The sequence below is a fragment of the Physeter macrocephalus genome, chromosome 7 (assembly GCF_002837175.3).
Source record: "Physeter macrocephalus isolate SW-GA chromosome 7, ASM283717v5, whole genome shotgun sequence".
NCBI classification, from domain to species: Eukaryota; Metazoa; Chordata; class Mammalia; order Artiodactyla; family Physeteridae; genus Physeter; species Physeter macrocephalus.
Window position 1 is genome coordinate 48,773,034 of NC_041220.1, and position 13,837 is coordinate 48,786,870.

Genomic DNA, 13,837 nt, shown 5'->3' on the forward strand with positions numbered 1-13,837 from the left:
GAGGGAAAGAAATTAAAATTGCTTTCTAAGGGGACCTAAAATTATATCATCCTAACCTGATCCTCCCTTATAACTATTATTTGTACGTTCTGTGCCTGGAAAAAAAATAAACAACAACAACTTTTCATTGATTGGGCAGTTGTCCAGGCTCTTAGCTTGGCATCCAGCCCGCAGAGCTGTGAAATCAACCTCACCAAGCCTATGCTTTGAAATGAGGCAACGTCTAACGGGAAGCCCGCTCAAAATAAGGAGCACAGCGCAAGCGTCCAGGGTCCGGCGTTTCTTCCTTCTCTTAGCCGCACATCTCTCATCCGATCTTGATGAAGAGATCTACTCGGCTAAGAAAGAGATCAGGGACAAGAAGGCAGTGCCGAGAAAGTTCCATGAGACTCTCAGAGGTCTCCGCCTGAATACTAAACCTGAATAACCAGGAGAGATGGAACTCTCAGGTGTTCTCTTCCTGCCCATGCTGCAGGTTTTTCAGGTCCCTGCATAAGTGTGCACTCACAGGCATAAATAAACGTGCTACCCACAGCCTGCGTCAGCCAACCCAGCTATTTAAGCAGGCTGGCTTCAGCCAATTTAGCTTCCAAATCCAGGGCTTGCCATTGCCACTTCCACGTAAGTAACTTTCAGAGGTTTGTTTTCATGCAGAGGAATGAACCTTTATAGAGATTGGACTGAAATGCTTTCATTACCATGTTTGCTATTCTGATGGGAAAAGGTAGAGGTGAAAGGGAGAATGAAAGTTAAGAAACGGCCCCAAGCGGGGAGCCAGAGAATGATGCAGGGTGTAAGGCATCAGAAGCTTGAGAACCTTCGTGGGGTGGAGGTGGATTTGGAGCCGGGGGGAGTCCATGTTGGCCTTTGGGTCAGCAGGTGAGATGTCTTTCTTGCTCTCTCCTATCTGAAAGATACAGTGAAACCAGCACTTGTATGACTGTGCCAGATGTATATGAATTTCTGTCATTTAGAAGTCGATATTGCTATTCTACTTACTGTAAAATCAGACATCGTATCATTTTAAAATATTTTTTGATGCAAAAGGAGTCAAAACTCCCAGAAGGGGAGGTGTCTCTGGATTGATTAGAGGTGGCTCGACTGAATTTGCAGTGCTATTTGTTCTTATTTCTGGTTCTCATAATGCTTAACAGTTATAACAACGAAAACATTGGTCTTGTTTAAGGTGAAAAGGAATCCCATGCTCTGGGGTTTTGAGGAAATATAGGTTTGTGATATTTGAGCACCAGGTATCCAGGTAAGTTGTTAAGTAAAGTGGAATAAGAATTAAAGGCACAACACACCACAAAGCTTAGGTGAGAACATCTAAAAGGTAAGAGGAATGCAAAAAATTCCCAGGTAGCCCTGACAATCCACAGGGCCCTGGAGTGTATTTAGTTAGTAGGGTTAAGCATAGCCAGAGCCCAGAGAACAAAACAAAGGTACTGGGGACTGAGGAAGGAAAGAGTTGGGGGAGCAGATAGTAGAAGGTTTATAATTAGATATCATATTCATAAAATGCATGTAGGACTAGAATAAGGAATAAAGCATGGCATGAATTCTATAGTTCCTCCCTTTGGGTCAAGAATCTGGCAATTAAGAATCTGGGGAGGGGCTTCCCTGGTGGCGCAGTGGTTGAGAGTCCGCCTGCCGATGCAGGGGACACGGGTTCGTGCCCCGGTCAGGGAAGACCATGGCCGCTGAGCCTGCGCGTCCGGAGCCTGTGCTCCGCAACAAGAGAGGCCGCGGCAGTGAGAGGCCCGCGCACCGCGATGAAGAGTGGCCCCTGCTTGCCACAGCTGGAGAAAGCCCTCGCACAGAAACGAAGACCCAACACAGCCAAAAATAAAAAATAAACATTAAAAAAAAAAATACCTGGGACTGAGCTCCACCCCAACTAATTAAATAAGAACGACAAGGTGGGTGGCCCCCGGCACTGCTTTTTAAAGCTCCCCAGGTGATTCTAATGTGCAGCTGGGGATGAGAACCGGTGACAGCCAAACCCCTCACTTGACACAGAGAGAGGGCAGGGTCTTCCCTTAGCCACACGACCACACAACCCCCGACCACCCTGTCCCAGGGCCCAGGGAGGACAGCAACAGGACCTCAGAGGACGAGGGATCCCCAAGACCATTACTTCTAGGTCCTCAACACCACATTTCCAACTCTAGCTAGGATAGGGTATCCGGCGCATTTCCAGCAAATCCTTAGAACCCAGACATGCTCCCGGCGGCAGGCGGGAGGAATTAGAGCCTCAAACGTACATTATATAAGGATTGTGCTAACGTGTGAGAAGGGATGTTTCAAAACTAAAGCTTCCTTTTGTTTCCTACATAATATCTGGTCTAAGCCAGAAGATTATAATCGTTGAAAAGAACCGCAGCGGACGCACCAGGCGCCCTGCTCCGGGGGACAGCCAGGTGGTTCTTTGCGGAGCCAGCCCGGGTTCTCAGCACTGGGATGGGTTGATTCGGCACCACAAGGTTTTTTCATCGTGATTTCCGGGTCAGCACAGGCAGAAGCGTGAGTGGAGTGAAGTTTGTGGTTTCTGTTCTTCCTGCCTGTCCTCCACCTTGGCACGTGTGCCCCTGCAGGGGTAGCTGTAGGGCTGCCCCTGGGGCCACAGCTGGTCATGTTTCAAGTGACTTCCCACCTCTCCTCCAAGTCCGATAATTTCTAGTGTCTCACCCCCTTAGGGCTTTTCTTACCCAGCTCTGGGAAACTAATTGAAGTTATAATGTTAATAGACAATAATTGTTTAATGAGTTATGTTCCTCCCCGGTATATTACATAGGTTCCAGCAAGATAATGTTTATCTGGGAGTTCTTTGAAATGTTATATAAATATCATTACCATTTGGAGAAATCAGGAGAATCAAAGTTTTAGGCAAAATTTATAATCCCTACTGGTCAGAATCCCAAGCAGCTTGCTGGGGGAAAATATACCAAAATTGGAAGTTTTCAATAGAAATCCTCAAATCACATCCCATAGGGAACTCCCTGCACACTGTGGGCCCTGAGAGATTTCTTTTTCTGAATCAGTCTATTCTTTGTTAAATGCATTCGTCCTCATCGGAGATGGCTGCATTTCATTTATCTTTCTGAGAAATGGAAAGTCACATTAAGGTCACTACAGTAGAGATAAAAAGTCAATACATTCTGGTCACAGGGCTTTATAAATATTACCTGCTTCCTTCTCCAGGGCAGAAGGCTGGCACTGGTAGAACAGCTTGCCCAGGCTTCGTGACAAGGGGCTTCTTTCCTTGAGGACCCACCCAGTCCTGCAGCTTGGGTCCCCTTATTTCCTGTGACTCCGACGGCCCTTTCTTCTATACGGAAAGCTCAGATTGCTGCAGCTCTTGTTGGCAAGTGGCAGCTGTACTAGGTAGGTCCAGCCTCTGAAGAGGGGTGTGGTCAGGGGTGTACTTAACCTCCCTCTGGGGAAGTAGCGTCTGCAGGCTGCAGGGAGCCAGGTGGCACAGAGACCTCATTGGTGAGAACAGCAGTGAGGAGGGGAAGGGGAAGGGGAGCATTATCCTGGGTCCTGGGGGACCAGGAGATGGGGACCCAAGTTTTGGGGGAAAGGATTAGGCTGTTGCCACCAGGGTGACACCCCAAAATTGGTTTAATGCTGCTCTTCAGAAGCCAAATGTTCCTTCTTCTTGCCGTTCAGAGTCTCACCAAAAAAAATTATTTTTTAATGAGTAAATTAAAAACAAATTTTTTTGCACCGCTGATGAAATAGGGTTATAAAACAGCGACAGAATTTCTGCCTTCTTTGGATGACATTTTGTGTGTGTGTGTGTGTGTGTGTGTGTGTGTGTGTGGTATGCGGGCCTCTGTCATGGCCTCTCCCGTTGCGGAGCACAGGCTCCGGACGCGCAGGCTCAGCGGCCATGGCTCACGGGCCCAGCCGCTCCGCGGCATGTGGGATCCTCCCAGACCGGGGCGCGAACCCGGTTCCCCTGCATCGGCAGGCGGACGCGCAACCACTGCGCCACCAGGAAAGCCCGGATGACTTTTTTTTTTTAAACATTTTCCCCTAACCTTTGTTTCCAAATTCTCTTAGTGTGGAATGGCTTATTTCCCTTGGGCACATTTTTTTAAGATTGTGTCATGACCTAACATGGATTAGTTTTCTGATGTTGTTGATGGCTTCCTCCAACTTTAAAAAAAGCCAGGTGAACAGGGCTATGCAATGATGAAATTGTTAGAATGGTGGCCTGTGGCCCAGAGTGATTTATGAAGTCTAACCTGCCCGTTAAAAACCAACACCTGAGGAGGGACTTCCCTGGCAGTCCAGCAGTTAAGACTCCAGGATGCCACTGAGGGGGTGAGGGTTCGATCCCTGGTCGGGGAACTAAGATCCCTCATGCCACGTGGTGAGGTAAAAAACAAAACAAAACAAAACAAAACCCAACACCTGAGCATCCCAAGGCAGCCCCTGGATCACCCCATCCTGTCCACAGGCCTTGGGCCAGTGGAGAACAGGCTTGAGGCTGCAAATAAAAGGGGCTGTCCTGACACAGGGGCTGCCTGCACCTGCCCTCTTCCTGGCCCTGGCTCCCTTGGCCTCCCTTGCCTTTCAGTGACCTTGATGTGGATTTGGCGTTCCACTGCTGTTGATTCTGAACACAGGTGGGGTTTGGGATGTATGAGTGCCTGACCAAGCAGGTGCAGGTCAGGCTGTCCTTTTTAATTGCTGGGAAAATGCCTTCATTGATCTTTAGGTGATATGGTGAACACTCTTCCACAGAACTCCAGTATAGACAGGTCCTGGCAGTGTAGACAGGTCTACAGTCCCATGTAGACAGCCTAGCCTGGGAAGCAGAGTAGGGGTCTCTTGGTCAGGAACCCAGTCCTATGTTCAGCTCTACTTCAGCTATAATGGAATTTTAAAGCAGGAGGTAAAAGCCTAAAACATCACTTGTCCCAGTGGATTTTAATAGTGCCCCCTTTCATTCTCAACAATTCCTGGCCATGAGCAATATACTCTATGGTCACCTGTGAATACAGTATAGGAAGGTACAAGAGAGTAAAGCGAGTTGCCCTGTATCTTAGGATTAGTTGGAAGCTGAGCTGACTCTGAACCCAGGCCTCCCCAGGCCTCATTCTGGCCTCTCTGCCAAGTCACTCACTTCCGCTGTGACTCAGGTTCCCTGTGGGAAGCACTGTATCCGTCCTGCCCAGACAGAGAGCTGTTTATTTATATTGGCTCATCAAAAAGAAGTTCAGTATGAATGCTGGGCCTTCAAGGAATCGTTAATCACAAGGTCAGCTTTACTCTGATATTTGCTTTAGGCTCTTGTTAGCTTATGACCATGTTTAGGTCATGATAGAAGCTCTTTTGAAAGTAGGGAAGTTAACTTTTACCCACCCTCATATAATTTCTTGTAATTTACTTCTGGCGGTTTTGATAAAATGTGACCAAACATAAAAATCCTGTCAGATCTTTCATGAATGAACTATTCTATCTTTACATGTTAAAACAAAAACGAAGTCATAAACAGCGTAAGGCAGACATTGATCAGCTCTAATCTCTTAGAGTACAAGGGGCAGAAAACTAATGGTGGTCATTCCAGCCATTAGATCTAGATGGATGGTGATGGAAATTTCCTGTAATTCTTAAGGGCATGACAGATCTGCTTAGATAGTCTAGTCTTTGTTGATGTCTTTTCATTTCCTTCCTGTGAGGTTTCCTCCCTTAGGAAATTTACATAAACAATTTTCCCTAGGGCTTATATTCCCTGCCTCCTTTCCAAATTTCTAGTCTATTGGTTCAGGAGTAGAATCTGTTTTATAAAAATCTTTAATTCAATAATTTATGCCCAGAAATGTCTATCACTTTATTGTGTATTCTTCACACTCTTTGTGGATAGTATTGGGTTGGCTAAAAAGTTCATTTGGGGTTTTCCATATGATCTTATGGAAAACCCCAAATGAACTTTTTGGCCAGCCCCAATAGACTAGCATCCTTTGGAAACGACTAGAACTGAGGTTTTTGAAGCAGGAGTGAAGAAAGAGGGAGGCCTCTCCTGCCTTCATTAGCATGGTACCCAGTTCAGGGTTCCACAATTTTAAAGGGAGGAGAGTCCTTGGAACTAGCTAAAAAGAGCTCCTAGATGACTAAATAATTTTTTCAAAGTCTATAAAGAGTGGCAAAAGGACCTGGTGTTATTTAAATTGGATAAGAGAAGGCTAGAAAGCCATTTGATGATGGTGTTGAAAAGCATGGAGTACGGTCATGGAGGACAATGACCAGCTATTCACCTTGCCCTTCGGGGAAGAACCAAGCCCAGGGATTGGTGTAGGCTGCAGCATGAAGGGTATTAGGTGAGCCATGAAGTATTCCCTCATTATGCAAAAAATACACTGGAAAGAATTATACAGACAAGCTCTGAAAGATGGGGCAGTCCAACAGTGTTCTAATTTTTCAAGTCTTTTTTTTGGTCTTTAGTTTCACGTTGAGTTAACACATTCCTTAATTCACAGTGCACACAAGACCCTTCTTAGGTTTTACATCTCATTCTATTTCTTCTGCTCTCCCACTCTCCCTCTTTCTTGCTCTCTCTTTTAACTCTACACCATATTTTTATGGTCTACCTACATTGCTGATTATATTTCTAATGTTTCCTATGCATTACTTCTAACTCCATATACACAGTAACTTTGCTACTCATATACACTATTGGCTTATCTAATCCTCTAGTGTTGGGCATTTCTTCTGTCCCTAGTTCTCACCAATGATGCCATAATGAATACACTCACACGTATACTCAACCACCCTTTAGATCTGGTTGGTGGGGGACAGGGGAAGGGAGAGGTGGCCTACGCTTTCTTTAAGCAATATGGAATATTGAACTGTCCATAAAAAATGGAGACACATGACACCATAAGTTCTAGTCTAGTATTTCAAACATCTAGGAGCTTCTCTGTGTTCCTTTACTAAGACTTTAAAAAGTAACCGAAATAATTTTCTGGAACTTAAAGAGTGTGATCTTCAGCAATCTCTCCTTCTCAATGTCATCTTCTTAAACTTGGCTGGTCAGTTTTAGAAGCATTTAATTTCTCCATATTGGTGACTGATTACTGGACAAAGCAAATGAAATGTTCTAAGAAATCTTTTTAGGCATAAGTTTGATGAAGTTTCTACAATGTTTTGCTACACTAATGGTTGCAAAACTGAATGTTATTAGTTGCCCAACATTATATCCTGAATCACTGGGAAAGCTGGATTAGAACCTTAATAATGGTATCTTGTATCTATATACTGTTTATAATGCTATTCATAAACTTAATCCATCTCACTGAATCCTACTACAAGCTTGTGGGACAGGTGGAGTAGGATTACAGCTTCAGTTATAGATGAAGAAATGGAGATTCAAAGCAATTAAGTGAATTGTCCACAGTCACTTGGGGATTTAAGTGCTACTGCTGGAAGGAGAGTGCGGGTCTTTTGAGGCTCCATCCAGCCTCTTTCTGCAACATTATGTCTGATGCTCAGAGAAAGAATCTACTGTAGGTTCAGAGTTAGCTTTCTGGTGTTATCTGTCCTTTTCAATTATTTTATGATGTTAATGATTAGGCTAGAGCAGCACACCCTCTGTTTATCCCATTAGTTGAACACCTGTTCATAAAAACCACTCAATGGGGGAAAAAATAAAGTCCATATAACAGAGTATCATGGCAACAAGCAGCATGCATGGCTGGACTTTGGCATAACTTGGAGCTCAACAAAGAACCAGGTGTGTGTTATTTTATCCATTACTTAAAGTACAGTCATAAAATAAGAATGGTAGTTGGACCATAAAAAATAATAATTGACTGAAGTGTATTTGTGCAAAGAGAGAATTCCATTCTATCAAAGAGTCTTTTCTGCAAATGCACAAACAACCCGAGGAAGTTATGCCTGCTTGCATTGGGCAGGTTTCAAAGGCCTATGAGTGGGCACCCAAAACATCTACCGATCATGCATGTGCCATCCCTTGAAGGTTGCCAACTACTGTTCCTTACTAGGTAATTAGGGCTCAGGCAAAAATATTGTAGAACCCAGAATACATTTTCAAAAACAATAAATCATGATGACATGTCCCCAGAATTACAAATGAACAGCCCTTTTCAGAGTCAGGCATTGGAATGAGAACATTTTCAGAAAGAAACTAATTTTTTAACATTCTAAAGTTACTGAATGGTCACAGAGAAATATGACAATTCTACTTGATTCTTAATTATCTATGTGTGGCTTATAGGGACTAAATTTTTAAAATATCAGACTGATTTCCATCATCGGCATTTAAGTTTCTGAGCATCCCTCCTTTTCTATGCAACAAACACACACACCTCCCTAATGACTTAATTAATATAATTAATGTTCTCCTAAATAAAACATAATTAGGAAGCTAAATGGGTCACACAAAAATTAATAACATACTCTAAAACACAAAAAGAATATTTATCTGCCATTTTGACTTCTTTGTGCCATTTTTCTTCTCTACAAACTCTTTAGAAATTTGATCTTTTTGTTACTTGCTTCTAGGTTTAGTAGTGCAAATTTCCCTTTATGTTTAATGGTTTTCTTTAGAAATATCGAGACACCGCCCAACCCCCCACCCCACAATAGCAGAACTCTAATTTCTTGGTGTATTAGGGAATCAGAGATTTTCAAAGAGGAGAGCTGATGATTCAATTTACTTCACAGGTCTCATGCTTCCTGTGTTATCTGGTTTGAAAAGCCCTGGCTCTGCACCATGGAAATCTCTAGTACAAGCCAGTTTTGTTCCTTTGTTTATATTTGATCATAGGCCCAAACTCTGTTTGATATGTAATGGGTATTCACACTTACTAAGCATTAGTACAACTATACTAACAATACCCAAAGCAGGCAGAAGCCCAAGCATTATTCACCCTACCAGATAAATTTCTATTCTATGTATTCAAACTGCAGTAAAAATGAAAGATCAGGAAATTTGAAGCTATAGTATGTCCTCTTACCTTTAACCACAGAGCTGCAACAAGTGTGCTTTCTTTAGAGCAAAAAGCAGCCTCCTGTTCATTACTTTGGATAGGTGTATGTGGTTCTGTCCTCTAAGATCCTAATAGACCTGCATCTTACTAACAGCAGCTCAGATGCCTAAATTCAACAGGTGCATTGTTACTTTCCCACACCTAAGTGAAAAATTTAACCTTTTACATATAATAAGGGGACCAGATATCCAGGTTTGCCTGGGACATTTCTGATGTATGCCTGTTGTTCTAGTGTAATTATTCACAGCACCCCTTTTACACTTAAGTGTCCTCACTTAAGTGATGACAAATTATATGTCATGTTAATTTAACAGATAGGCTGAATATTAAAATGCACCTTGGTTCAAAATATTTCATGGGCCCCTCAGTTGTTCTTTGAAGTAGAAACTAGACACAAAGCGTTCAGCAAATCAGGGACATAGGCTAAAAGAGGCCACTGTACTCCCCTTTCTCAGGTCAATGACATCAGTAAACTGTTGATGAAGAATAACATGATGATTTGAAACCCAGACCATTCTGATCATCAGAATATTAAAAGAGAAATTATCTCAGAGGTCATGTGGCCCAATAGCTTCACTTTTCTGGCTGAAGAAATAGTCATAACACTTCTGGAAATGTGTATGTTATTTTACAGTTTTCTAAATTGTTTCATGAGCAAAATAATCTCACTGGTTCACAACTGGAGTAAATAGGCAAGGAAGGAAGTTTTTAGTCACATTTTACAGAGAAGAAAACTAAGCTGCAAATAAGTAAAAAACAAACAAACCGTGGATTGGTTCAAGATGGCGTAGTAGAACGACATGCTCTCACTCCCTCTTTCGAGCACACTGGAATCACAACTAACTGCTGAACAATCATCGACAGGAAGACACTGGAACTCACCAAAAAAGATACCCCACATGCAAAGACAAAGGAGAAGCCACAGTGAGATGGTAGGAGGGGTGCTATCACAATAAAATCAAATCCCATAACTGCTGGGTGGGTGACTCACAAACTGGAGAACACTTATACCACACAGGTCCACCCACTGGAGTGAAGGTTCTGAGCCCCCCTCAGGCTTCCCAACCTGGGGGTCTGGCAACAGGAGGAGGAATTCCTAGAGGACCAGACTTTGAAGGCTAGCAGGATTTGATTGCAAGACTTTGGCAGGACTGGGGAAAACAGAGATTCCACTCTAGGAGGGCACACACAAAGCAGTGTGTGCATTGGCACCCAGGGGAAGGAGCAGTGACCCCATAGGAGACTGAACCAGACCTACCTGCTAGTGTGGGAGGGTCTCCTGCAGAGGCAGGGGGCAGCTGTGGCTCACCAAGGGACAAGGACACTGGCAGCAGAAGTTCTGGGAAGTACTCTTTGGCGTGAGCCCTCCCAGAGTCTGCCATTAGCCCCACCAAAGAGCCTGGGTAGGCTCCAGTGTTGGGTTGCCTCAGGCCAAACAACCAACAGGGAGGGAACCCAGCCCCACCCATCAGCAGACAAGCACATTAAAGTTTTACTGAGCTCTGCCCACCAGAGCAACCGCCAGCTCTACCCACCACCAGTCCCTCCCATCAGGAAACTTCCACAAACCTCTTAGATAGCCTCATCCACCAGAGGGCAGACAGCAGAAGCAAGAACTACAACCCTGCAGCCTGTGGAACAAAAACCACATTCACAGAAAGATAGACAAGATGAAAAGGCAGAGGGCTATGTCCCAGATGAAGGAACAAGATAAAACCCCACAAAAACAGCTACATGAAATGGAGATAGGAAATCTTCCAGCAAAAGAATTCAGAATAATGATAGTGAAGATGATCCAGGACCTCGGGAAAAGAATGGAGGCAAAGATCGAGAAGATGCAAGAAATGTTTAACAAAGATCTAGAAGAATTAAAGAACAAACAGAGATGAACAATACAATAACTGAAATGAAAACTACACTAGAAGGAATCAATAGCAGAATAACTGAGGCAGAAGAACGGATAAGTGACCTGGAACACAGAATGGTGGCATTCACTGCTGCGGAAAGGAATAAATAAAAAAGAATGAAAAGAAATGAAGACATACTAAGAGACCTCTGGGACAACATTAAACACAACAACATTTGCATTATAGTGGTCCCAGAAGGAGAAGAGAGACAGAAAGGACCTGAGAAAATATTTGAAGAGATTATAGTCGAAAACTTCCCTAACATGGGAAAGGAAATAGCCACCCAAGTCCAGGAAGCGCAGAGAGTCCCATACAGGGTAAATCCAAGGAGAAACACGCTGAGAACATAGTAATCAAATTGGCAAAAATTAAAGACAAAGAAAAATTATTACAAGCAGCAAGGGAAAAAACGATAAATAACATACAAGGGAACTCCCATAAGGTTAACAGCTGATTTCCCAGCAGAAACTCTACAAGCCAGAAGGGAGTGGCATGATATACTTAAAGTGATGAAAGGGAAGAACCTAAAACCAAGATTACTCTACCAGGCAAGGATCTCATTCACACTCGATGGAGAAATCAAAACCTTTACAGACAAGCAAGAGCTAAAAGAATTCAGCACCATGAAAGCAGTTTTACAACAAATGTTAAAGGAACTCCTCTAGGTGAAAAAGGCCACAACTAGAAACAAGAAAATTACAAAATGAAAAAGGCAAACATACAGTAACGGATAAGTGACCTGGAAGATACAATAGTGGAAATAACTACTGCAGAGCAGAATAAAGAAAAAAGAATGAAAAGAACTGAGGACAGTCTCAGAGACCTCTGGGACAACATTAAATGCACCAACATTCGAATTATAGGGGTCCCAGAAGAAGAAGAGAAAAAGAAAGGGACTGAGAAAATATTTGAAGAGATTATAGTTGAAAACTTCCCTAATATAGGAAAGGAAATAGTCAATCAAGTCCAGGAAGCACAGAGAGTCCCATACAGGATAAACCCAAGGATAAACACGCCAAGACACATAATAATCAAACTGTCAAAAATTAAATACAAAGAAAACATATTAAAAGCAGCAAGGGAAAAACAACAAATAACACACAAAGGAATCCCCATAAGGTTAACATCTGATCTTTCAGCAGAAATGCTACAGGCCAGAAGGGAGTTGCAGGACATATTTAAAGTGATGAAGGAAAAAAACCTACAACCAAGATTACTCTACCCGGCAAGGATCTCATTCAGATTTGATGGAGAAATTAAAACCTTTACAGACAAGCAAAAGCTGAGAGAGTTCAGCACCACCAAACCAGCTTTACAACAAATGCTAAAGGAACTTCTCTAGGCAAGAAACACAAGAGAAGGAAAAGACCTACAAGAACAACCCGAAACAATTCAGTAAATGGTAATAGGACCATACATATCGATAATTACCTTAAATGTAAATGGATTAAATGCTCCCACCAAAAGACACAGACTGGCTGAATGGATACAAAAACAAGACCCATATATATGCTGTCTACAAGAGACCCACTTCAGACCTAGGGACACATACAGACTGAAAGTGAGGGAATGGAAAAAGATATTCCATGCAAATGGAAATCAAAAGAAAGCTGGACTAGCAATACTCATGTCAGATAAAATAGACTTTAAAATAAAGAAGGTTACAAGAGACAAGGAAGGACACTACGTCATGATCAAGGGATCAATCCAAGAAGAAGATATAACAATTATAAATATATATGCACCCAACATAGGAGCACCTCAATACATAAGGCAAGTGCTAACAGCCATAAAAGAGGAAACTGACAGTAACACAATAATAGTGGCAGACATTAACACCTCACTTACACCAATAAACAGATCATCCAGACAGAAAATTAATAAGGAAACACAAGCTTTAAATGACACAATAGACCAGATAGATTTAATTGATATTTATAGGTCATTCCATCCCAAAACAGCAGATTACACTTTCTTCTCAAGTGCGCACAGAACATTCTCCAGGATAGATCACATCTTGGGTCACAAATCAAGCCTCGGCAAATTTAAGAAAATTGAAATCATATCAAAGCATCTTTTCTGACCACAACGCTATGATATTAGAAATCAATTACAGGGAAAATAACGTAAGAAACACAAACACATGGAGGCTAAAAAATACGTTACTAAATAACCAAGAGATCACTGAAGAAATCAAAGAGGAAATCAAAAAATACCTAGAGACAAATGACAATGAAAACACGATGATCCAAAACCTATGGGATGCAGCAAAAGCAGTTCTAAGAGGGAAGTTTATAGCTATACAAGACTACCTCAAGAAACAAGAAAAATCTCAAACAATCTAACGTTACACCTAAAGGAACTAGAGAAAGAAGAACACACAAAACCCAAAGTTAGCAGAAGGAAAGAAATCATAAAGATCAGAGCAGAAATAAATGAAATAAATCATAAAGATCAGAGCAGAAATAAGTATATCATGCCACAAAGAAAACAATAGCAAAGATCAATAAAACTAAAAGCTGGTTCTTTGAGAAGATAAAAAAAAATGGATAAACCATTAGCCAGACTCATCAAGAAAAAAGAGGGAGGGGACTCAAATCAATAAAATTAGAAATGAAAAAGGAGAAGTTATAACAGACAATGCAGAAACACAAAGCATCCTAAGAGACTACTACAGGCAACTCTATGCCAATAAAATGGACAACCTGGAAGAAATGGACAAATTCTTAGAAAGTTATAACCTTCCAAGACTGCACCAGGAAGAAATAGAAAATATGAACAGACAAATCACAAGTAATGAAATTGAAACTGTGATTAAAAATCTTCCAACAAACAAAAGTCCAGGACCAGATGGCTTCACAGGTGAATTCTATCAAACATTTAGAGAAGAGCTAACACCAATCCTTC

At 42.2% G+C, this 13,837-nt stretch overlaps 1 protein-coding gene across 1 annotated transcript in view; it reads left to right on the top strand.

The window, feature by feature from the left end:
- The first annotated feature begins 492 nt into the window (after positions 1-492).
- The window catches only part of HOPX (HOP homeobox), a 34,341-nt gene continuing 20,996 nt past the window's right edge, over positions 493-13,837 (top strand). Inside the window, exon 1 of the mRNA XM_024131919.2 lies at positions 493-621. The gene's annotated coding sequence lies outside the window, so the exon portion shown is untranslated. The remainder of the gene's footprint in view (positions 622-13,837) is intronic.